This window comes from Zalophus californianus, chromosome X, assembly GCF_009762305.2.
Source record: "Zalophus californianus isolate mZalCal1 chromosome X, mZalCal1.pri.v2, whole genome shotgun sequence".
NCBI lineage: Eukaryota > Metazoa > Chordata > Mammalia > Carnivora > Otariidae > Zalophus > Zalophus californianus.
The window spans coordinates 127,539,805-127,566,717 of NC_045612.1; positions in this window are offsets into that span (position 1 = coordinate 127,539,805).

A 26,913-nucleotide genomic window follows, 5' to 3' on the forward strand; every position below is an offset into this window, starting at 1 on the left:
CCATTTCTTCCAGGTTATCTAATTTGCTGGCATAGAGTTGCTCATAATATGTTCTTATAATTGTTTGTATTTCTTTGGTGTTGCTTGTGATCTCTCCTCTTTCATTCATGATTTTGTTGATTTGGGTCATTTCTCTTTTCTTTTTGATCAGTCTGGCCAGGGGTTTATCAATCTTGTTAATTCTTTCAAAGAACCAGCTCCTAGTTTCGTTGATCTGTTCTACTGTTCTTTTGGTTTCTAGTTCATTGATTTCTGCTCTGATCTTTATGATTTCTCTTCTCCTGCTGGGTTTAGGCTTTCTTTGTTGTTCTTTCTCCAGCTCCTTTAGGTGTAGGGTTAGGTTGTGTATTTGAGACCTTTCTTGTTTCTTGAGAAAGGCTTGTATTGCTATATACTTTCCTCTCAGGACTGCCTTTGCTGTATCCCAAAGATTTTGAACAGTTGTGTTTTCATTTTCATTGGTTTCCATGAATTTTTTTAATTCTTCTTTAATTTCTTGGTTGACCCATTCATTCTTTAGTAGGATGCTCTTTAGCCTCCATGTATTTGAGTTCTTTCCAACTTTCCTCTTGTGGTTGAGTTCTAGTTTCAAAGCATTGTGGTCTGAAAATATGCAGGGAATGATCCCAATCTTTTGGTACCGGTTGAGACCTGATTTGTGACCTAGGATGTGATCAATTCTGGAGAATGTTCCATGGGCACTAGAGAAGAATGTGTATTCCGTTGCTTTGGGATGGAATGTTCTGAATATGTCTGTGAAGTCCATTTGGTCCAGTGTGTCATTTAAAGTCTTTATTTCCTTGTTGATCTTTTGCTTAGATGATCTGTCCATTTCAGTCAGGGGGGTGTTAAAGTCCCCCACTATTATTGTATTGTTGTCAATGTGTTTCTTTGCTTTTGTTATTAATTGCCTTATATAATTGGCTGCTCCCATGTTAGGGGCATAGATATTTACAATTGTTAGATCTTCTTGTTGGATAGACCCTTTAAGTAGGATATAGTGTCCTTCCTCATCTCTTATTACAGTCTTTGTTTTAAAATCTAGTTTGTCTGATATAAGGATTGCCACCCCAGCTTTCTTTTGGTGTCCATTAGCATGGTAAATGGTTTTCCACCCCCTCACTTTCAATCTGGGGGTGTCTTTGGGTGTAAAATGAGTCTCTTGCAGACAGCATATGGATGGGTCTTGTTTTTTAATCCAATCTGATAGCCTGTGTCTTTTGATTGGGGCATTGAGCCCATTTACATTCAGGGTAACTATTGAAAGGTATGAATTTAGTGCCATTGTATTACCTGTAAGGTGACTGTTAACTGTCTGTTGTCTGTGTTCGTTTCTGCTCTTTGCTGCTTTTAGGTTCTCTCTTTGCTTAGAGGACCCCTCTCAATATTTCTTGGAGGGCTGGTTTCGTGTTTGCAAATTCCTTTAGTTTTTGTTTGTTCTGGAAGCTTTTTATCTCTCCTTCTATTTTCAATGATAGCCTAGCTGGATATAGTATTCTTGGCTGCATATTTTTCTCGTTTAGTGCTCTGAAGATATCTTGCCAGTCCTTTCTGGCCTGCCAGGTCTCTGTGGATAGGTCTGTTGCCAATCTAATGTTTCTACCATTGTAGGTTACATATCTCTTCTCCCGAGCTGCTTTCAGGATTTTCTCTTTGTCTCTGAGACTCGTAAGTTTTACTATTAGATGTCGGGGTGTTGACCTATTTTTATTGATTTTGAGAGGGGTTCTCTGTGCCTCCTGGATTTTGATGCCTGTTTCCTTCCTCACATTAGGGAAGTTCTCTGCTATAATTTGCTCCAATATACCTTCTGCCCCTCTCTCTCTCTCTTCTTCTTCTGGGATCCCAATTATTCTAATGTTGTTTCGTCTTATCATATCACTTATCTCTCGAATTCTGCCCTCGTGATCCTGTAGTTGTTTCTCTCTCTTTTTCTCAGCCTCTTTATTTTCCATCATTTGGTCTTCTATATCGCTGATTCTCTCTTCTGCCTCATTTATCCTAGCATTCAGTGCCCCCATTTTTGATTGCACCTCATCAATAGCCTTTTTGATTTCGATTTGGTTAGATTTTAGTTCTTTTATTTCTCCAGAAAGGGTTTCTCTAATAACTTCCACGCTTTTTTCAAGCCCAGCTAGTATCTTTAAAGTCATGATTCTGAACTCTAGGTCTGACATCGTACTAATGTCCGTATTGAGTAGGTCCCTGGCTGACGGTACTACCTCTTGTTCTTTTTGCTGAGGTGATTTCTTTCGTCTTGTCATTTTGTCCAGAGGAGAATAGATGAATGAGAGAACAAAAGGCTAACAGGTTTACAACGTCCCCAGCAAATATACTGTATACAAATCAGAAAAGACCTGAAACCAGGGGAAAGGAAAGGGAAAGAAAGAAAAAAGAAAGAGAAAAAGAAAAAAAAAAGAAAAAAAGATAAAAACAAAAACAAAACAATTCAAAAAAGGCAGAATATGATCAAATATGATCAGGCTAGTGCATAGATCAGTGCCACACACTAGATTTTGGGCGTATTTTGGTCTGTTAGAAAAAAGTGCCTCCTAAAATTTTAAAGGAAGAAAGACATATATGTACAAAATAAGGGTTGATACAATGAAGGGATGGAAGATGACTGTAAAGATGAAAATTATAAAAGATTTAATAAAAGGACTTGGTAAGATAAGTTGTTTGAAAAAAGAAAGAAGATTTAAGGAAAAAAAAAAAGGAAAAAGGGAGAGAATGTGATCAGGCAGGAGACTAGAACAAAGCCATACACTAGTGGTTTAGGGTATATTTTGATCTGTTAGAAGAAACTGTACCTCAAAATTTTAAAGAGAGAACAACTTATATATATATGCCAAAAACAAGGATAACTACTATGAAGGGATAAAATATGACTCTAAAAATGAAAAAAAAATAAAAAATGTTTTTTTTTTAAAAAAAGGGATTTATAAGATGTTGGTTGAAAAAGGGAAAAAGAAAAATAAAAAAAAGTCAACAAAAATTAACTTTGATGAAATAATGAATCATGGTAAAAAAAAAAAAAAAAAAAAAAAAAAAAAGAAGCCATGAATCTATGTGCAGTATTCCCCTAGCGCTGGAGTTCTCCTATTCTCCTTGATCGATCAACTTGGTCTTGGCTTGCTGGCTGTTTGTGCTGATCTTCTGGGGGAGGGGCCTGTTGCTGTGGTTTCCAAATGTCTTTGCCGGAGGCGGAATTGCCCCGCCCTTGTTGGTCCGGGCTAAGGAAGCTGCTCCAGTTTGCTCTCAGGAGCTTTTGTTCCCTGCAAGCTCTCGGTACAGCTTTGGAGGACCAGGGCGAAAATGGCGGCCTCCCAGTCTCCGCCCGGAGGAGCCGAGAACTCGGGGCCCCACTCCTCAGTGCGCCCCCAGAGAAAAGCAGTCACTCCCGTGTCCCCGGTCTCCGGCCGCACTCCGTGCTCACCCGGCCTGTGACCGAGCGTTGCTATCTCTGGCACCCGACCCCGCTCGGAGTCTCCAAACCCAGCAGATCCCTGCAGTGTGTTCCCGCACCGCTCCTCCCCGGGAAGGAAGGGGAGTCTCCCCGGATCTGCTGCTTGTTGGGTCCCTGCTGGGGGAGCCGTGCCCCGACTGGGCCGCAGATCACAGTTTGTGGCAACCCCGAGCTGAGAGCCCGCGACTCTGCTCCGTCTCTGCAGCCGGCTTCCCCGCCCCGACACCTGGGAGCTCTGCCGCACTCAGGCACCCCCGGTCTCTCTGTGACCCCAAGGGTCCTGAGACCACACTGTCCCGGGAGGATTCCACCCCCCGCTTAGCCACTGCAGCGACGTCCCTCCACCGAGCCAACTTTTAAAAGGTCCGATTTTGTGCTCCGCGGCTCTAGCACTTGCCAGAAGCGGCCGGCGGAGGCCCCTCCCCCGCCGTCTATCCTCCCGAATATCGCCTCGGATTCACTTCTCCGCACGTCCTACCTTCCAGTAAGTGGTCGCTTCTCTGTTCAGAGAGTTGTTGCTACTCTCCTGTTCGATCTCCTGTTGAGTTCGTAGGTGTTCAGAATGGTTTGATCCCTATTCAGCTGAATTCCTGAGACCAGACAAAATCTAGGTCTCCTACTCCTCCGCCATCTTGCTCCGCCCCCTGTAGATAATATGTTAACTAAGAGATAGTCTTACCCCACCCCCACTCTCCACGAACTTCTAACATCTGGTATATATGCTTGTAAATCTGCGTGCCAGTTGTCCGGTTTTGATTGCTCCCAGGGTTTCACTGGAAAACAAAACCCAACCCAGGCGATTCTCTTTAAGATTTGGTTTCTAATGGCACATGCAGCTCTCATTCTAGGGAAGCGGGACTGGAGTCTAGATGTGGGGAGGGATGCCTCCATCCTGCCATAAATCTAGACCGCAGGATGCTGCATCCTGCTGGAGCTTTTTCTGCACTTTTTATCAAGTAGGACCAAACTAGGGGCAGTACAGTGAGTTTCTGGGTTCCAGGAGGACCCGATATTTCTGGAAAGGAAAGCCCAAAGGTCATTTTAACTCCATCCTGAGTGTCTGGCCATTCAGCCTTCCTAACAGAGTTAACCTTGTTACATCCTAAGAAGCCAGTGGTTCTCCTCCTTGGCTTCGTGTTGTGATCACCTGGGGAGATTAAAAATTCCTCACGTCCTGGTGTGATCACTTCCTGGGGCTGGTGTAACAAATTACCACCAACTCAGGGGGTGCTTGAAAGAATTGAAATTTATGCTCTCCCAGTTCTGGGGACCAGGTGTGTAGGGTCCAGGCAGGGCAGGGCCACCGAGACCCGGGTGGTGCAGGCTCCCCACCTCCAGAGGCTCCAGGGAAGGTCCTTCCTGCCTCTTCCAGCTTCTGGGGCTCCAGGCATGGAGCTGGTGGTCCACTTGGATAATCCAGGACAAGCTCATCTAGAGATGTTTTACCTAATTATGTCTTCAAAGATTATTTTCCTAAGTAAGGTCCATTCATAGGTTTCAGGGTCTAGGATGTGGACATATCTTCTGTGGGGCCATCATTCAACCCAATACACTAACCCATATCTTTAACCAATTAAACCAGAATCTTTGAGGGAGAAGCCTCTGTGATCATAATCTGTCAAGGTGGAGATGAACAAGTGGTAGGTTTAGTGCTGAGAGTCAATAGGTGGTCTGGCAAGTCTATACCATGGCCCACTGTGCATTTCCTTATGGTTTAAAGCTCTGTGGGGGCATCTAATATGCCCATTTCCACCATGTTGCAGGGTCCTCCTCCCCGTATAGACATCCAAACCTGGGTATGTGTTATTTAAGCTCCTGTGCTTATGTTTCCAGACTTGGGAGAAAGAGGAAGCTCACTGCACACCCACCTTATAGGGTAATTGTTAAGATAGAAAATACTGTGCTTAGAACAGAGACTTACCCACTGTGTGTAGTTCATATGCATTGCTATTTCCATGCTTAAGCTTTTATTTCCGGAGCTTTTAAACTAGCTGTGGTTTCCAAAGCACGTTCACACACTGTATTCAATTTAGGCTTCACAAACGCTCTTGGAAGACTTGAATTCTGAGGAAGAGTTCTTTCTTTTCCTCTTTCTTTTTTTTAAAGATTTTCTTTATTTATTTGACAGAGAGAGACACAGCGAGAGAGGGAACACAAGCAAAGGGAGTGGGAGAGGGAGAAGCAGGCCTCCCGCAGAGCGAGGACCCCAATGCAGGGCTCAGTCCCAGGACCCTGGGATTATGACCTGAGCCGAAGGCAGACGCTTAACCAACTGAGCCACCCAGGCGCCCCCTGAGGAAGAGTTCTTAGTGATGATATGGTCTGCTCCTACACCATGTGACTTTGGCTGTGACCTGCCCATCCAGAGCCATGTGACAGAACGAGGACCAGAAGCAACCTGTGTGTTAGGTTGGGTTATGCTCAACCACGAGGCTTATTAGAATAGAGCAGGAAAAACAAGGCTTTCAAACAAGGAGATGTGGGAATGAATTTAGGTTCTGTCCCTTAACAGCTATGGGAACCTAGGTATTCCGATGATGTTGTCATCCGTTGTCAGATGACAATGACACCACTCACTTTATAGGATTATTAGGAAAACCACTGAGATAACATATGGATCACGGGACAATGGTCAGTCCTATTTAAAAAAAAAAATCCTGCAGCTGTGCTTACCACATATTAGGGTAGCGTCAATCATCTGAAAGATAAGAAAAAGCATTTTTTGTTTTGTTTTGTTTTGGAAACTCTATGACACCTTTTGATTGTGTAAAAAGAAAGTCCAGTCCCGGTCTGGACTGTCAGAAACACGTTGAGATGTGAGAGCAAAGCAGTGAGAAAACAGAAGAGAGAGAGGTGTAGGTAGATAGGTAGATAGAATACATAATGTATAAATGTATAAAATATATACAAATCAATATAAAATTATATATGTATGAATATATTGGGATTCAAGATTCAAGGACTCATATTTGAGCAGACTACTAAATCAATTTTTAAATTTCCTGCTGAATATTTTACTATCGAAAATGTCTACATAAATCTCACAGTGTGCACACTATGGCCTAGCTGCACCTTGTCGACACACCATAAAAATATACCTGGTACCTTTTGGGACTCATTGCCCCACCGACTGTACCTCATTGGAGCAGGTAACTCTTATGTATGAAAAGCCTTCCATCCATAAAGGAGAATGCCACAATCCTGAGTGGTCTCCAGCCCCTTTCACACATCTTAATATAGTCTCAATAATTATTTCTTATTTTAAAAGTATTTTTCTCTTAGAATACGTAATAAGAGATGGAGAAATGAACAGATGGGATTCCAAGTGTAGAGCTGGATAATTTCAAAAGTCACACATAGGAGGGAAGACATAACTCTGTAAACAACTCCAAAAAAAGGAATTAAAAAAATCTTGGTAATATTTTATTTGGTATGCTACTCCCATTTTAGTACACAGAAGACATTTTTAAAAAGCAGTCTTGCCACAGACGGTAGCCTGGATCAAAATCTGGCTTGCAGTTCCTAAGTTTCTGAGTCCCTTCCCCTGCTAAGATGTTGATAAGAATGTGATTTCCATGACTCAAAGGTGATTAGCTATCCCTGAACTCTCACGCATCTGCTGCCATATTGCAGAATGTTGGTGAAGTGCAGTTTCCCAGGCACAGACTACATTTCCCAGGCTCCCTTGCCTCCAGATGGGGTCATGTGACTAAATATCACCAATCAGGTGTCCCCTTTCAGTCTAAGCTGATGAAGAAAGGATGCACCACATTTCCCAGTCTCCCTTGCATCCAGGTGGGGGCATGTGACCAAGTCTCACCAGTGATATGTCTCCCTTCCTGGCTAAGCTGATGAAGAAGAAAGGATACACCACCTTTCCCAGGCTCCCTTGCTGGCAGATCCAGTCATGCGACTAAATCTCACCAATCAGGTGTCCCCTTTCAGTCTAAGCTGATGAAGAAAGGATGCCCCATATTCCCCAGTCTCCCTTGCACCCAGGTGGGGTCATATGATTAATTCTCACCAATGATATGTCTCCCTTCCAGGTTAAGTCACGAAGAAGAAAGGATACATCACCTTTCCCAGGCTCCCTTGCCTCCAGATGGGGTCATGTGACTAATTCTCACCAATCAGGCGTCTCCCTTCCAGGCTAACATGATGCCCTTGAAAGCGGAGACCCATGCTTATTGGGTTTATGCCTCTGCAAGGCTGAGGTTTATTCTACCCATTCTACCCATAGAACGGGCCCACATAAGAGATTAAACCATTTATTTTACCCACAACATAGTCCCACAAAAGACCATGAGCCAGAAAAACACTGCAATGTCTAAATGAGGTAATACCTGGAAAGAGCTTTCTATGGAAATGTGGAAAAACCAGCTACTCTTACCTTTATCGTTATTATGATCATCTTGGTGGGTAGAGAGGAGTTCAAACTCAAGTTTGAACACGAGTTGTAATTTTCAAAATCTCTCTCACATGCTGTGATTTAAAATGTACGAGAGGGCTTTGAGTATTCATGATTTCTTCTAGATCAAGGAACTAGTGGAGGGGCGATCCTGCATTTCTCCCATCTGTGAGCCCCAGAGAGAGATCACCTGCCAGTCCAGGCCAGTATTTCAGGTGGATTTTTAAACATGGCATACATTAAAATTTTCTTTTTTTTCTAAAATTTTTTTTTAAAAAAATTTACTTATTGAGAGAGAGAGAAATGCACAAGCAGGAGCAGAGAGAGAGGGGGAGGCACGATCTCCAATGAGAAGGGAGCCCCCAATGTGGGGCTTGATCCCAGGACCCTGGGATCATGAGCTGAGCCGAAGACAGACGCTTAACTGACTGAGGCACCCGGGCGCCCTACATTAAAATTTTCTACAACACTCTAGTCAAAACATCCAGACTCTGAGGTCCTATCTCTTGATCGTTTAAGAAACAGAAAGAGAAAAGTATATTTTAATTTTTTAAAAAGCCATAAAGTGCCTTGAGAGCAGGGATGTGTTAGTGAAAACTGAATTCGACCTTTCTGTTACAAAAAAAAAAAAAAAAAAACGTAGACACGCTGCTTTTGGAAGGAAAAAAACAGGCTATTTTCTGTTAATGTCTGGCAATGTGAATTTTAAAACAATAATAAAAGGCAAAGGAACAAAATTTTGAAGGGATTTTACATATAACATAAAGAATCACAAAGTCCCTTTTATTATTTTATGTTCTATAAGTTTTTGTGCAATATGTCAAAATAATTCAATGGTACATTGAATAAGATGTTGGAGGTTATGGTATTCCTCAGGATTTGGCTCTGAATGATTATAAAAATAGATTCTGTGTAAAAGCGCTTTTTTTTTTTTCTTTCTGGATGATGGTAGGAGGTTGAGGTCTATTTTAAATAAATAGTAAAAGGAAGATTAAAAACACAATTTTCAGAGGACAGGATTGGTACCCACTGCAGTTTCATTTTCTTATTATTGATTCTGGAAAAGGAGACCTTTGTCAAGCCAGGATTTAAAGTAATAAAAAAAAAAAAAAAACCAAGAAGATATTTTCCTACAGAAAATACTGGATTTAGTACATCTCAAATGGGGGAAAGTAATCTTTCTTGACAGCCTTCCAGCGGAAAGCAGAAAAGTGCACAAAAGGCCACCCACCATGTGGCCAGGTTGCTAGAGGGCCAGAAGGAATTGGCCAGAAGGTAGGCAGATTGGGGGCCATTTGGGAGAGAAAGACCACATTTCTACTGTTTTCACACATAAGGTTTGTACTACAGTGAGTTTTTGTAAAGCCTTCATTTCATATTATAAATGTTATAGATAAGATACAGCAATATAGATAAAAGGAATAAATGAAAATTATTCACAATCCCATTACTCAAAATACACTGAACGTGCTCACATATGGGTAAGTGTATGTGCCCACAAAAATTATTGTACATATTATATGTATATACACACATACATATGAAATTTCAGTTCTGTTTGGGTGCCAAACCATGTGGTTTAAAGTCCACTTATTTTCCATAACAATCTATGAATTTTTTACTCCAGTGTCATTAATGGGACTAATATCCCATTCCATGCATGCACCATAAAGTGTTTCATCCTATCTTGGTGGACATCTGGATCATTTCATATTTTTTGGCCATCTCTGCCAAGAATCTGCCATTAATCTCTGAACTTCTGTGATGTAGGATTGCTACAGTAGAGGATGTGAATGTGTCTGAGGTTCTTGCCAAAGGGTTTCCAATTTCTATTGTCCCCACACTGGCATATGACAGAGCTACTTCGCCACACGTCATGCCCAAGACTTGCTATCATATTAACAGCTTCTAATCTGGTACTTAGAAAAGAAGTATGTTCTTTCTATCATTCATGCATATTAATTAACAACTACATAACTTGGCAGTGTCCTAAAGCAAGCATTCATTAGTCTGTCCCCACATTTCTGTTGAGCTGTTCAGACTTTGTTTTTTGAGTAATAACAATAATTTACATAACAAGGCATTAACACATCCTAAATATAGCAAATGTTCCATCAGGCATTAATGTCCTACATGTAACAGATATTTTGTGATATTTTGTCATTCATCCTTTTACTTTCAAATTTGTTTCTACAACTGAATTTTTTTTTTTTTGGAAGTACAAAAGTTTTTAAATTGTTGGTAGCTGCATCTCTCATGTTTTCCTGGTTTCCCCCTTCTGTTTAGAAAACTTTTCTTCATTCTGAGATCAGATATTCCCCTACCTGCTCTTATAATATTTTTCCTTTTTAAATATTAAAACATTAAACATGTGGAACCTACTTGACTCTGTGGTATGAGGTGAAAATCTAACCTTCTTTGGTCTGAATATTAAACCAGTTATTCTAATGCCACATATTAATTTAGCATTTCCCTGGGGATAGAAGTTGAACTTATATTTGTTTCCCCTGGCCTACTGCAGAGTATTTTATAACATGTTTTAATACGACAGTGCAAGTTTTAATCTTTTTCTTATTATATCATTTGTATTCTTACCCACTTTTGCCTTGAGATAAATTTCATTAAAAAATTTCATAACAAAAAGTGATTGAGATTTCAACCAGAATGTCTTAAATACGTGAATTTTTTGTGATATTTTTAAGGTATTTTTACATATGTTATTACGTATTATATATGAATATATGTTTTATACGTGTGTCTTCCCATGCAAGGTCAGAAGTTGTGCCTCTGTTTATAAGCATCTTTCTGTATCAGAAATGGTCCGCTCTTTCCTGCATAGAATCCTCAAACACTTTTGCTAAATTTTCTTATGGAGGTCTTTTTTTTTTATCTGCATCATTTTAAGCTAAGCTATTTAAAAGATGATATGGCCTGTGAACACTTGGAGTTTATTTTCCTCTCCATTGCTGTATTTCTTATTATTTCTCTTATTCCAGTCTACTGGCTATAGGTTCCAAGTTAATGGTTGGCAACATTTCTGATTCTTGCAGAAGGAAAATGTCTATGGAGCAGCTTTCCCTAGGTTACCCTCAGACCTCTGGTTCTAAATCTGGTTCTGGTTCTGCCAGATGCTGCAAGAACGATCGAGGGCTTTTCTACTCAAGAAAACCTGCACCAGGCAGCCTGAAGCAAATGTTCACCACATTTAAGAATAATCTTTCTGGCTCTGAATTATGAAGTGTGCTCTTTTGTTGAGAAGGGGTGTTGAATAAATCAAAGAAACCAGATTCACATCACTGTGAATGAGTCATGCACCAGAGAGGCTCAACTTGGCCTGAGGAGCTAATGATCAAACATCCAGGAGTTCTGCAAGCCATCTGTTCAACTATGGTGTAGCTTGAAATCAACCACAGTGGAGGATTTACACCATGGAAATGGGCAAACACTACAAATCAGAGCGTGTGTGATTGAGAGCTGGTTTTCTTAGCCCATCACGTATTATAGAGGATATCACATTCATGCATTTATTCAATAGATATCTTTTGACCATATTCTATGTGACAAAAGCATGACAAAAATGTTAATGAGTGCAAAGATTCAACAGTAATCGGTTGATGGACACAGTTGTGATAAGTAATATAAAGAAGACGACGCTCCCAGAATTTGTAACACACATATATAGTCAGACCAGGAGCTCCCAGATTTTCCTGAGGAAATGATGCATCAGCTCAGACCTTGTCACTTTACAGGACTTTCGATCCACTCCATAAATACATAAACAACTGTTTCCTAACTGGAGTTATCTACATCAACTACAGAGAGGCCCCTCCCTCTTTTTAAACAGTTACCACAATAAACAGAATCCACTTCACTAAGCACGTCCAAGCCACAGAATTGAAGAATCAGTGTTCATGACTCTGAACGGGATCTGAGATCAAAGGGATGGATGGCGTAGAACATTTATAGTGGAATTCACAGGTGCCCACCATCTCTCTCTAAAGAGTCTTCTTGTTGAAGCTCCACACGTTCACTTTCTCAGAAGTCAGCTTACCACCCAGTCTGGCCCTTTTGGTTTCCAAATAAATCATTCTCTCTGTGTACCAGAGTGCTCTATGGAAAAGACAATGAATGAGTTCCACATGGTTTGAAAATGGAACAAAATAACAGCGTAAATTGGAATAATTCATATTCTTTCATTTCCCACTCAAACTCTGCATGTGTGTGTGTTTAGGTTCTTGCAAACTTTTTTTTCTTTTCCAGACTCTGTCTTGTGTCTGTAAGCAACTCAGGGTAGCAACCGGTTTTACTTTATGGAGGGTTTATGTGATGAAGGCGCCACTTTTATTCTGTTTGTTGTTTTAATACCTGATGAACATCAGCCTGATGTGTTTACGAAGTGAGTTTTCTTTTGAGATCAAACCTTTATCCCGAGGTTAATCCATCTTGCATGGAGCTCCTCAGCTAGACAGAAGGATAATTCAATATTGTTATGTATACATGTCTCATTCATTCACATCTCCTCATATTTACTGAACACCTGCTATTGATAACAATTCACTCTTTCATGGAGAAAATAAGGCAGACATCCCAGTGACCCCGATGAGAGAGTAAACCTCCTACTAAATGCTCATTAGCATGATTAGGTGGGAGAGTTATAAAAGGGGAATAAATTTGGAGATAAAAGGGGTCTTAGGAAGAAGATGGCTCACAGATGGTTAAGATTTGGTCAAACACAAGTGGAAGGGAAGCATCTCTGGCAGAGAAGTAGCGTGAGCAAGACATGGGGATGCAGAGGCCTGGTGCCTTGGGAAACAGGCAGTGGTTCAGTTTAGCTTGGACGTGGATTTCCTGGAGTGTGGGTACCAGAGAATCCCAGAGACACCCCTTGTGCTGTGTTGTGAAGTCTGTTCCATACTGGGATGAATTGGATAGTCAACATGGAACAGTTGTAAGTTTTTTTTTTTTTTTTTTTTTTTTTGCTTTGCTTGTTTTAAGCCACCTACCATAGACTATTTGACCACTAATGAATCTAAAAAAAAATAATGGCAGGGGATGGTGAGTTGGATTGATTCCCATTGGGAAAAATGAACTGGGCTCCTGGTAAAATTAGTCAGGAGACAATTGTCATAATTTAGGTTAGGATTAATGAAGGTTTAGTTTAAGGTGGTCTGAGCAAAAATAGAAAGAAGGAAAGAAAGTTGAGAAATATCAGACAGGAAGAGTCTTTAGGATTTGGTGATTGCATGGAAAACAAGAAATCAGGGAAGTCATCAAAGAGGGAGAAAAACCATGAAAGACCCTTAACTCTAGGAAACAAACTGAGGGTTGCAGGAGGGGAGGTGGGGGGGGATGGAGCAACTGGGTGATGGGCATGAAGGAGGGCTCGGGATGGGGTGAGCACTGGGTGCTACACGCAACTGATACGTTGTGGAATACTTCATCTAAGACGAATGATGTTCTATATGTTGGCTAATTGAATTGAAATTAAAAAGAGAAATATCAATATCAAAAAAATATTTGGGTCTGAGGGACTAAGGGTGATGTATCCCCTTCAACAAGAGTAAAAGGATTGAAAGTTCTCCACTTTAACGCTGTCCCATTAGAAGTTTTTTTTCTAGATGGTGGATTGAGAGTATTGAGCAAATATTTAGAAATGACAAGATGTCCATTTAAAGTCAGCAGATTCAGAAACAATTACATTAAAGATTTTTTCTACTGACCCTCTTATTTTGAAGTTTAACTTGTTGGGGTAGTTAGATATTCATGAATACGCTCTGAGCCAAAGAAACACAGGGCAGACAGGCACGGGTATAAGGCAAGTACCCCACGGCAGCTGAGGCAAACAGTGTGGAGTCTGGGCCATGCACACGAGGAAGGAAAACGGGTGGTTTTGATTTTGATTTCAAGATCCCGTCGTCATAACCCCAAGCATGTGCTGATTGCAGATTGTTGGACGTTTATTAGCCTCCTCTAAAACCCCTGTGAGTTGGTCCAAGTAGAGGCATAAAGCACCAACCAAGAAAACCTGCCCGTTGTAACAAAGCCCCATAAAGTCCACTCAGACTACCGTGGCCCAGGAGCACAGGCCCAACTGGCCTGCAAAGCTGCACGCAGGAACACTGATTTGGTGCACACGTGGCCACGTGGAGGGACCGGGGGCATCACGAGGACACCCAGACACAGAGCCTTCCCCCCAGGGGTCTGCAAGAAAGAACCACAGAGGTCTGAAGGCAACAATGGGACGCAGACTGGCCTCTTAGCCTGGGCCAGGGATTCAGAGTCTCCAGGGCTACTGCTCGCAACCGTAGAAACCAGCAAGAGAAAACTGGTGGGGTGGGGAAGAACCACATCTGCTCTGCAAAACCCGGGGCGCCGGCATCCCAGGGAAGATCCAGCAGGTATGGGTTTAATAGTCACAAAGGGTTGATGGTCAGTGAGGTGAGCCGAGCTCCCATCAGTCTAAAAGGTTAAACGATGTTCATACTGTCTTGGTGCCAACAAACCAACCGTGGACTGCCATCCAATTTGCCAGGATAAATAAAGCAAGCTGGGCTCGTCTGGGCTTGGGAAGCAGCTTTAGTGTCAGGGTGGAGCCCCTGGAAGCTTGCACTTGTACCAAAGGCTCACAAAAGCTCTTCTTGCATGCCTATAGAATGAATCACGCTGGAGCTGACATCGCAAGGAACGCACCCGCAAAGCAGAGGTCGGGGTGAATTGTGCCGCGTGCTGTTGCCGACCGCCGGATTTGTATTTTATTTTTCGGGGACTGTCACCATGGCAGCACGAAGGAAGGGTCAGGCAGAACAAAACGTACTGCCATCAGTTTTGGAAAACCCTCCGTTATAATTTTCTTATTTTATTACGGGAGTCAAATGATGTGTCATAGTGGAAGCCACATACACCAGGTCACAGAAACATTCAAACACAAGTCCTACCACAGAGCATGCACAGATGGACCCAGGATAGAGAGGACATTCACAGAGACAGAAGGGAGCTCTGTGATGAAAAGGGTAGACCACCATCATTAAGGCCAGAAAATAATACACGTCAACACTTGCATGTATTTTTCTTCATGAGATTAAGATTTCCGTGTACGTTGTGGACTTTAAGGAAATATTTGATGCCTAGCTTGTGTCTGAAATCTTTTTTGTAACAAATCACATAATAGATCTATTTTTGCACAATGCAGAAGTGGTTTGGGTTCATTTGTAGATTGCATAAAACGTTGTGCCACCAGATGTGTTGCTTTTGGTCAGAGGTCATTAAAGAGCAACTAGAGTAATTGGCGAGAAGAGCAAGGTCATCGACTTAAGAAAAGGGAAAGGTAACTCCAGTGTTCTGCAGAGTTGACACCAGCTGATCGCCCGGTTAGTGCTTTCTCTAGATTGTGAGGAATGCCGGGTAAAAGGCACATCACTTGCCCCTTTGCCAGACGGGGGTTGGGACTCAAAGAGGTCAGGTGGTATTCTGAGCCTCTGACATCAGACCCACTACACCTCAGCTCTGCTCCTGCCCATGCTGGTAATGTGCCCAGAGAGTCTGAAATGGAAGCAGGAGATTGCAGCTCTGACCGTCAGCATCTCACTGCCAACCAGCAGCGACTTGTCCCAGGTTCCCCATCATTCATCCCTAGAGCAGGCTTCTAAGCAGGTCAAGTATCTGCCAGATCAAATAGAATGGGGATATTCTGGAATTTTCATTCGTATTCCTAATAATACTAACTACTCTTTACTGGGGATTTGAGCCAGGCCCTGGGCTAGACATTTTACACAAAAGTCCATAATCCTCCAGATCACCCTGGAGACCCTCATTAACCACTTGATTCCCAGCCCAAGTTGAGGGAGAGGAAGGAACCAGCTTTAGGTGAAACACTGAGGAAGAAACAGAGCTGGGCTTTGAACCCCAATGTGTGGGCAACAGATGTGCTATGTCTCTTCTGTAGTTAATGATGACTATTATTATACTGGCAATTGCCAGTGATTGCCTGTGATTCTCCTGTGATTGCCAGCATGTGGGGCATAACAGAAACAACAACATGGTGGCCCTCTAGGTGATGTACTCTGAAAGCACAAACCTTACCTGGCTACAAAACATGTGACCCATTGCAACCCATGACTGAGATCATGGAGAGGCATGCCAACCAATGGATAGTCATGAGGAACCTTCTAAACCTGGATTTTATATCTATCTGCTTGTCTATGTACCTAACCATCCATCCATCCATCCATTCTTATCCATCCATCCATCTTAATCTGTCTAGCTATCTGCCAAAACAGCGAAACTATAAGACAAAACTGAATTTTCTTGAGTTTAAAATAGTCCCTTTCTTTAAAAAAAAAAAGTAGAGTTTCATTTCCTTTGTTGAGATAACGAGGAAGGATTGGTTCTTTTCCAAAAAGTATACATAATAAGACTCGCCTGCTGTTTCTCCAGGTCTTTGAAGCTTCTTTTTTCATTTGTTCTGGCCCTTCTGAATGGGCAGAGATCTGGGTGCCTGGCTTCTCCCATCTAAGCGTCGCATGGCCATATACCCACTATCAGTTCATTGTAGCCATGGTGGAGGGAAGAATATTCTGTAGAGCAGATAGGTGCGGTGTTGAGTGTAATACTCCTGTTTGTTCAGAAACATCCTGGGGAAGCACTCTGTGTTGTTGTGTACCCTAGACTCATATTACAAAGAAGTACAGTTCATGCTTATAAATTGCCAGCATTGATCCTCTTGGGGATAGACACCACAGAGAAAAATAAACACCTGAGCTATTTAATACATTCATCTTAAAAGCAAAAGCAAAACAAAGCTATCATCAATGCTTACAAAAAGAACTAAATTGAATTATTTTAAAAAAATCTTCAGGTTCCATCTCATTTTATTTTTAAGTGTTGGTTTATTCATCTGCCTTAGATCTGATTTCTCAGAAGCAGACCACAAGAGGAAGTGCTCCCAACAAACCTATTGTATGAGTGATATTTAGGGAAAAATAAAGCAAGCCAGCTGGGATCTCAGGCCAAATTCTGCAGAAGGAAACCTCCACTTGAACCTGCAGGGGACTCTGGAAGGGACGTGTGCATCAGGTTGGGTTCGTACCACATTGGCCTGAGGGCTGAGCGAAATCCACACCTCTCCAGGAAGCCAAGATCTGTTTTTTGCAGAGGGTCTTGGCTGGGAGAAGCAAAGCACATGTATAACTAAAGGGACCCTCATGCATGTCGGGAGAATCACTGAACATTTCCAATATACCACCCTCTCTGTCATCCCAAACTTCAGTCTTCCATGGAGGTGCTGGTGCTCTTCCTTCTACATCCAATCCTGAAATCTATGGAAATGTTCCTCTCAGAGACACAGGTTCATTTCTTCTAGACTAAATTCCTCCTTCTCTGTCTCTTCCTTTCTTCTGACCTTCGCATCAGCTCCAGTGCTCCAAGTGTGGTCCAGGACCAGCAGCCTCAGCATCGCCTCGTCCGAAATGCAGACCCTCAGGTTCCACATAAGCACATGGCTTATTTTTATGCATTCACACTGAGTTTTATATATTTTAAACACAGTTTGCACTTGTTTTAACTTGGCATTTTGAGTGTCATAAGCACAGCGGTTTTCTCTGAATTAAGTAACGTTCTGTCTTCAGGAGCCCCCTCCCCAGTGGTTAGGTATATATCTTGTGTCTACCCTGGAATCCATTTTTTCTGACATGTTTTCCATTCAAGATGAAAGTTCAGGTTCTTTCCAATTTGTGAATATACTCTTCCTCCCTTCCATGAGGGAGGAAGTTTGGCCAGTGTGCTTGAGGTCAGTCCCTAGATTAGGGAGTGTGAGTACATGAACAGATAGTCCGCCATGTTGCTTACCCCACAGTATCTCACACATGTGTGGTTTTAGGACCCATGAGACAACCTTGTGCTACTGACGACATAGATTCATTCTTGAATGAGTTCAAATGGCATTGGTACCACAGGTCCCAAGGCACCCCACTTTGCAAACCATCAAGGTAGAGAATAGAATCCAACACGTTGGAAACCCAGTGGTCAACCATCAGGCTGGAAGCAACAGCCAACGGAAGTGCTGACTCTTTCCTGAGATCATAAGGGAGAAAAAAACAAGTGTTCCAATCCCAAGCAAGAGCTAAATGTGTGCCCTTAAAAATGGCAGTTATGCCCTTGACTGATTCAGACCTTCCCTGAGGGGGAGGACTGGGGGAAATAATTATCCCTCATCTGACTTTCAGAAGGATGAGAAATTCTGACGCTCACCTATCTTGCTGGAATTTCCACGTGGTGGGTATGGATTTTACACGTGCCCCCAATGATCCCCGGAGCCACAGACGGGAAGCTTGAAGAGACAGCTTGACAGCCCTTTGTGACTCCTGCTCTGAGGCACACCACGGGCTTCACAGGTCTTTAATGACAACCAGAGAGAAGAGGGGAGTCTTCTGCACACCAGATGGGCACAGACTTCCTCCATCATTTGTTTGCAGAAAGCGTTCCAGGCGGTGAAGGGGACTCAGTGACCTGGCCTGCAGACACCCTGATACTCTGAATCAGTAGCAGTTCATCTGAAACCCAAGCATTTCCCACCTGGCATCACCAAGGGATGAAAATCGTCCCCATCTTTTAAGTGCATGGAGATGAGAAGGCCAGTATTTGGCCACGTGCCCGAGAAAGAAAACCCTACAATGAGACTGTGTTTTGGGACAAAAGCTGCCTTTATTGGGTATAGAAATTCTTCCTTCTTTGAATGGCAATTTCAGATCCTTGGTGAGTCTTCAGCTTTACCCCATTCTTACGTGGCCCTTGTTGCTGGGCTCTGAGTCGGCTGTGGCTCTTGGGGTCACAATGTGACAGCATCTATCTGCCATGAATGGGGAAGGACTAGGTGATGGAGAAACAGAGTCTCTATGGAAAGAGAGGCTTAGCACAGAGGAGGACATGGGGAAAGGCACAAATCATTCTGTTCTGGTTTTTTTCAACTATTAAGGACTCTCTTTTCTGGGAGGGTGGCACCTTCTCTCCCTCCCTCACTCTCTCCCTCTTTCTCCACACTCATTAAAGATTTGCAGTCTTAGAATGTTATTCCAACTTCTCATACCAACCCCATTTCCTGCCCACACATAGAGTCATTAATTGTGGAAAATGTGTCTGTAACTGAAATATTTACTGGCAGTCCCAGGGAGCCACACAGACATTTCTTATAAACTCTCAAGCTTCAGCTCATTTTCTCCAGGTCACCTTTTCTTTGAGTAGCAGAGCGAGTGCCTGTGACTCCCTGAGTGCACAAGTCCCCGCATGCACAGCTGCTCCATGATATTTATTTGCTGCATCCAGTTGAACCTCTTCTACTCAAAACATAAACACCAGGTTGCTCCAGACCCAGAGCGGGGACGGCAGGCTTCGACACGCAGGATGTTGTCGGGTGGGTTGAGAAGCTGATCCCACACACGGGCTTTGCACGGTGCGGTGATTCAGGGTAGCTGCACAGAGGCAGCTGTAAGGCAGAAGGCCCCCTTGGAACGAAAGTCCCTTCAGGGATTAGCCGACTGATGGAGCAGTGGGAAGGGGTGTTGGCACACGGAGCCAGCCCACAGTCAGTCAGGCATTCGCTTGGTGTGGCTGTAACATCATGCTGACTGGGAGAACTTGGTACTGCCCTAGCAAAGCCAAAGGGAGAGTATATGCTAAAGACACAGCCACGGACATTGCAAAGAGCCACCAGGAGAAACAAATCTGTCAAGGAGAGGGACGTCTGTAGGCAGGACTGATGCTGTCAGCCTCCCATCTTCACCAACCAGACTTGGACACGAAGAGTAGTCTTGTTACTGCATCTGTAATTCATCTCAGGGTTTGACCGTGTTACTGAAGAGGCAGGTCCAAGTGACAGCAACAGTTTCCTTTTCAACACAAATGGTCTGCTTACAGGATGATTGCACTGGGCTTGTGCTCTCGGTGCCTGGTGAAGTCAAGGATGAAGGCTACTGGCATGGCTGGTCCAAAGACCTTGTTGAATGGCAGTTGCCAAACAGACCCATGAAATATAGAGAACAGACTAGAGGTTGCCATTGGCGGATGGGCAAAATGCGTGCAGGAGAGTAGGATGTATGGACTGAACTATGTTACGGAATGAATAAGTCATGGGGATGAAAACCACAACATAGGGAGCATAGTCAATGATATTATGGTAGTGTTGTATGGTGACAGATGGTAGCTACCCTCGTGGTGAGCACAGCATAACACATAGAGTTGTTGAATCACTTTGTTCTACACCTGAAACTAATGTAATAGTCTGTATCAACTCTCTTTCAATTAAAAAAAAAAAAGTATGTCCTCGCTTGCCTTTCTTGTGATTCAGTAACATAATATGACATGAAAATCTTTAGTTGGCTCCCTATTGACAAAAGATATGTTCCCGACCCCTTAAAGCTGGGAACCCCTCCATGTCTCAGTCCCCAGTTTATGCCTTAAAATTCACCCCGAGTTGCCTATCTGCTCCCTCACTTCCAATGCACCCTGAAATCCTTGCCATGTTCCAACAACACGTGTGTGTTCCCAACCACAGAGCTCACACATTTCTCTGCCTGGAAACTTCTTGCCTAATTTCCCCATCTTGTAAGTTCCAGTTTGTTCTCTGAGGTCTGGTACAAGTGTTACCTCTTCTATTAACCCCCTATAACACCCACCCTGTGGGGTTTCCCCTTATGGACTTTCCCTCTCTATCTAAGTGAACTACCTAAGGGGTTCCTCTTTTCATTCACCTTCATGTTTCCAACACTTAGTGGCGTTCCTCAGCACAGCACTTTCCATATTTCATGGCAACCTTGACTCTACCCAAATTTTTTGTCTTCTCTTCTGGGTCAGGTATGAAGTACATGTCACAGATGTTGCTTTCAAGGGTCTGAGAGCCAGGAAAGTATCCAGAATATGGTACAACCAATGGCAGAAATAGATACATCCTATTATGGGACCACATCACCTTTTTCACTGAAATGAAAGGAGACAAGGCTGTTGCAAAAAATACAAAATGCTATAGCAGGGTAAGGTAAAACCAAGAAAAAGTCCTGCGTCATAAAATGCATCACATCTATTTAATGTGTAACATCTGGAGCCTAAGAAAACCAGTATGTTAGGGAGCTGTGAATGTATCAAGTTTATTTTATGTGAGCCTTTGGTCAGACACAATATGAATATCCCTTACCAGGCAAATGCTTGGCTAACTCAGTCATGGGATTTATTTCTGTTAGAAATGCAAAGAAGGCAACAAAAGCTGACACATTTGGGGTCTGTCATTTTTGGGCTCCAAAATGACCTTATAGACGGGATTTTTGCATGTGGCCACTACAACCAAAAATGTCTTCACCAAGTAGCAAAAGCAGAGCTAACTAGCTAAGTAGCTGAGGGCAGATCAGATTCCTTAGTCATGGTTGTTTTATATCAAACAGCCACACACCATTTCAAACTATCAAAATTTACAGCTTCCTGTGGTTCTCATGTGTAATCAGACCTCAAAGTGATTTTTCAGCTTCTATCATGGCGAGCGTTTGCATTTGTTAAACAATGGATTTCATACCAGCTTTGGAAAATTCAAGACAGACATTTAAAATTCTATTCAGTTCACCAATGTGGTTCAACTGAATTGGACAGGCAGTGAAACACAGTAAGGAAGCCTATTTATTGAATGTCCTGACATAGAATAGAGACATGGCCATGAATTATTTTCTCCCATTGTCCCTTCTTGGTCCCCAGGCAGTGCACCGCCAACCTCCTTGGCTTTACCCTTCAGGATGGATGTGACTTGGAATCTGCCCAAGACTATAATACAGAGAGGTCCCCATTTTCCATCACTAGGCTTGTTCTAATGTGGTTGACACGGGTCTCAAAACACAAAATAGCCAAGCAAGATGAGTTAGCAGTCTCAAACCCGTCCATGGAATTCACCATGTTAACAGAATGAGAAAGGAAAACCACATGATCCTCTCAACAGATGCAGGGAAATAATTTGACAAAAATCCAACATCTATTCATGCTAAAAACTCTCAGTAAACTGAGAAAAGAAAAAAACTTCCTCAACTTTATAAAAGGCATCCACACACACACACAAAAAAAAACCCAAAAAACAAAAAACCAAAAAACCTACAGCACATTCTCATCCTTTGTGTTTAACGTTATACTAGAGATCCTAGTTATTGAAATAAGGCTTAAAAATTGGTAAATAAGTAAATAAAAGCCATTCTATCAGGAGAGAAGAAGTAGAACTGTCTTTATTCACTGGTGATATGATCATCTATGTAGAAAATCCTAAGACAGCTACAAAAAAAGCTAGTAGAACTAATAAGTTAGCAAGGTTTCAGGATACTATGTCAATCTACAGAAATCTCTTGTAGATTGAATACCAGCCACTGAGTTTTTAATTAATGCTGCTTCTCTCTCACTAGATTGTTTTTTAAGGTCTTGGTAAACAGATTAACTTAAAAATATTAATATTCAATAAAATGTGCATACCTTTTCTCCTGTTAATTTGTCTTTTGTTGGTTTAATTTACAGGATCCCAGGGACTGAACATAAGAGGGTAGAGGAAGATTTTATTTTTCTTCCTCTAAACCACCAAAGGGCAGAGATTGTTATCTACCTGTGTACATGTGTGTATTTGTGTGTTTTCATGCCTCTCAAACAGCTTAACCATTTCTACAATCTTACACAGTTTTTTTTAAACGATATTTTTATATTTGAGACCTAATAATCAAATATTGGAGGAATCTGAGAACATTTCTCCAGAACACTAAAAACATGCTTTAATGATATGCCATGTTTCTTCAGTCCTACTTCATATAATCATATATTTTTTAACAGCTCTCTTTTATTGAGTGCCTACTGTATATCTGGTATGATGGTAAACAATTCTATATACTAATCTCATTTTAAACTCACACTTCTAAAAAATGTTTTCACTTGTTGAGTATCAAGCACCGACTTGAAAGCAAATGGCCTGATAAAGAAGATGTGGTATATATAGACAATGGACTATTACTCAGCCATAAAAAGGAATGAAAGCTTGCCATTTACAAAGAAGTGGATAGAGCTAAAGAGTATTATGTTAAGCGAGATAAGCCAGTCAGAGAAAGACAAATACCATACGATTTCACTCATATGTGGAATTGAAGAAACAAAACAAACAAGCAAAGGAAAAAAAGGAGAGACAGAGATCGACAAATTAAGAAACAGACTCTTAACTCTAGAGAACACACTGATGGTCACCAGAGGAGAGGAAGGTGGGCAGATGGGGGAATAGGGGATGGGAATTAAGGAGTGCACTTATCATGATGAATACAATAAATAAAATAAAATTATTTTTATAAAAGCAAATGGCATATATGAGTATAAAGTTTCAGTTCTGCAAGATGAAACGTGTTTTGGATATGTGTGGCACAATGATATGAATATACTTAGCACTACCAAACTATACGCTTAAAAATGGCTAAGATGATGCATTTTATACTGTGTGGTTTTTGCCCCAATTTTTAAAAACGTAGCACCAGAAAACATGCACATTATGAAAAAAAAAAAAAAGGCCTCCCTCTTGCCCCACCTGAAGATAATGGTAGACATGTATGTTCTTGCATGCTTTTTGCTCTTTAAAATCACTCTCAAGATAGCTCACCAAATGCCTTAAAGCCTCCCTTTCCTGGTTCAGTGCAAAGCAGAGAACAACTACGTGCATGCATCAGAGCTGAGGAAAAGCCAGTCACAACAGATTCATATCACGGGTCAGACCAAGCAGAAGGAGGCACCTGGATCTCATTTACCTGTCCACCTCCATGTTGTATTTAAGAGGCTCCAATGGAAATCCGTTTTTTAAAGTCATATTTATTTCTTTTAGCCTAGTGGTTGAAATCAAAGAAACATCCAATGAGGCGGCTTTAAAATAGGTGCCCCCAGGCGAGGAACTGTATTTAATACGTTGCTAATGGTGGTGTGGGCCAATGTGGACACAGTGCTCCTGATACAGCCAACAGTGTGGGTGTGGGGTGCCTACCTGTCCCTGTGTAATTCTTACTGTCACCGTAGACATAAGGATTGCTGCTACTCAGAATTGAAACCCAAGCAGCTGGTCTCCAGGGTCTGTCAAAACTCTTGCCAGCACCCCAGTGTTCACACCCATAGGTGGAAAAACAGCCCTTCCTTGCTGTATCCACCAGATCCACAATCAAACCCTTCTCCCGCACACCTTGGATCATTTCACACCTGTGCGAGCCGGCGTGACATGCTTTGAACCCATCTTGCCCATCTCTGTGTTGTTGATAGGTTTCCACCAATCCACGAACATGCACAGACTCAAAACACACCGTGGTGCATGCAGAGCCCCTTTACCAGTGCAGCTGACAGAGTCGTTGTCTGCATAGATGAGACTCAGTTGGGGAAGATGGGGACACCTGCAGAGAGATCACGGACACAAGGCAGACCAGCGAGTGCAAATATCATGCTGGAATAAAGCCCCAGAGAAAGAAGGAGGAAGTTTCACTGCAGGTAGATGAACGTGGTCAGTTTCCAGAACAAAATGACTTTTGTGCTGTGATTTGCAATGCTAGGAGTCTGGCATAGAGTGATGGGGACAGAGAAGTGACAGGGGTGTGGTCAAGGAGAAGGGGAGTTCATGGGAACTACACACAGACCAAGAGGAAGTGCTGAAGAAGAGGTCAAGAAACCCAGAAATGCAGAGGCCGTTCACCTTTTTATGCCCAATAATAACTTTTGGTGTTCTTCTGACCTAGCAAGGATTCCTAGAGCAACCACTTCCAAGTTTGGGCACATATCCAAATTCCTTCAAGAGCAATCTTTAAAAAAAAACAAAAACAAAAACAAAAAAACAATAATAGTGATTATTGCACAGACCAGTTTGTATGGAGTAAGGAGAAAAATAAAAGCATGCAAATGCCTTTGCATGGTGGTTTTCACACATGTTCTTCATAAAATAACCAAACAAACACAACAGAAATCCACAGCCAGAAGAATGGACTAAAGACCTTAAGAGTTAGTGGTGTGTCATTATAAAAGTTTGCAAACCTGAGCTTTTTTTAAAAAAAAAAAAAGATTTTATTTATTGATCTGAGAGAGAGAGAGAGCATGAGGTGGGGGAAGAGCAGAAGGAGAGGGAGAAGCAGACTCCCCACTGAGCAGGGAACCCGATGCGGGGCTCGATCCCAGGACCCTGAGACTATGACCTGAGCTGAGGGCAGACGCTTCACCGACTGAGCCACCCAGGTGCCCCTGCTCAGGTTTACAAGCACAGTTGGTCCTCCTTATTTACAGATTCCATATCCACCAGTACATCTACCCCCTAAAGCTGATTGGTAATCCCCCAATCAATACTCTTGGCCCTTTTGCTGTCATTTTCAGACAAGCACAGAGTGGTGAAAAATGTGTCTCCTGCTACATACAATCTCAGCTAAGGGGGACCAGGGTGACACTCTGCCTTCTCATTTCCATTCTCAAACAGCAAATCAAGTGTCCTTCATGCGGTCTGTTGGGCACCACGTTTTTCTTGTTTCTGTGCTTCCTGTTCATGATTGTCTGCTTAAAATGGCCCCATGTGTACTCCTAAAGAGCTATCTAGGGCTCCCAAGGATAAGAAGGTTGGGGTGTGCCTTAGAGAGAAAATACGTGTGTCAGGTGAGCTTTGTTCAGGCATGAGTTCTAGTGTTGTTGGCCGTGAGTCCAATGCAAATGAACCAACAAATACCTAGTTGATAAGGTGTCTTTAAATAAAAACACACAAGCTGTGTTTGGTGGTGTCACCAGAGTCTCCCAGGACCCTAATCTTGTACTTATGGTTCAGTATTGATGAATTCCATGTTTGTGGTGACTTTGTAGGACATCACAACTGTGGATAACAAGAACTGACTGTAATCCTAATTTTTATTTCTCCTGGATGGTGACCTCCATCAAATCGAAACCTGTTGGGTTGTCTCATTTCTGCATTACTGGTGCTTAGCCCGATACTGGACTCAAAATAGGCATTTGATAAGCATCAGGGCAATAAAATGATCTACACAGTGTTATAAGGAGGAACCGGTTTCCATTTCTTAATACCATCCGGTCACAATGCAAAAGGCATCCATTTGTTAAGGAGGTGGGATATCAGAGAAATCAAATGCATGAAACTGCTGTACTGAATCGTGTCTGAATATAATGTAAAATAGCCTTTATGGAAAAAGAATCTCATTTACAGCCTGGCATCATAAAGAATGGTGCTTTAGGAAAGCAATCATTTCCTGAATGTTGACTTTGACCAAGTGTCTGTTTCAAACAGGAGAAGAAATGACAAGCACACAATCTCAAGTGTGCAAACACTTAGGGCATGAGTTTCCCGTGGTTCCTGTTAACAAATGATCACAATCTGGATGGCTTATGACAGCAGAAATGTATCCTCTCACACTTCTGGAGACCACACATCCAAAATCAAGGTGTTGGGATTCCTGCACTCTCTTGGCATATGCAGAGGGAGAATTCATTCTTTGCCTATCCCAGCTTCTCGTATCTGTAGGCATTCCTTGCCTTGTGAACACATCCCTTGAAATATCTGACTTTACAGCCACACTGTATCCTTCTGCTCTGTCCATATATTCCTCTATGCATGGCATACAAGGATCCTCATCCTTGGGGCACTGGGTGGCGTAGTAGGTTAAGTGACTGACTCTTGGTTTCGGCAAAGGTCCTGATCTCAGGGTCTTGAGATCAAGCCCTGCATCAGGCTCCTGCTCAGCGTGGAATCTGCTTAAAAGACTCTCTTTCCCTCTGCCCCTCTCCCTTGTTCACTCTCACTCTCTCAAATAAATAAATCTTTAAAAAAAAAAAAAAGATTACCCATCCTTGGATTTAGAGACAGGTGGATAATCCAGGATGACCTCGTCATCTCAAGACCCTTAACTTAATTACATCTACAGAGACCATTGGACCATAGACAGTCACACTTACAGACTGCAGAGATTAAGATATAAAAATAACTTTCAGGGCCATCATTTAACCTACTCACTACACCCCATATGCAGAGAACCACAGA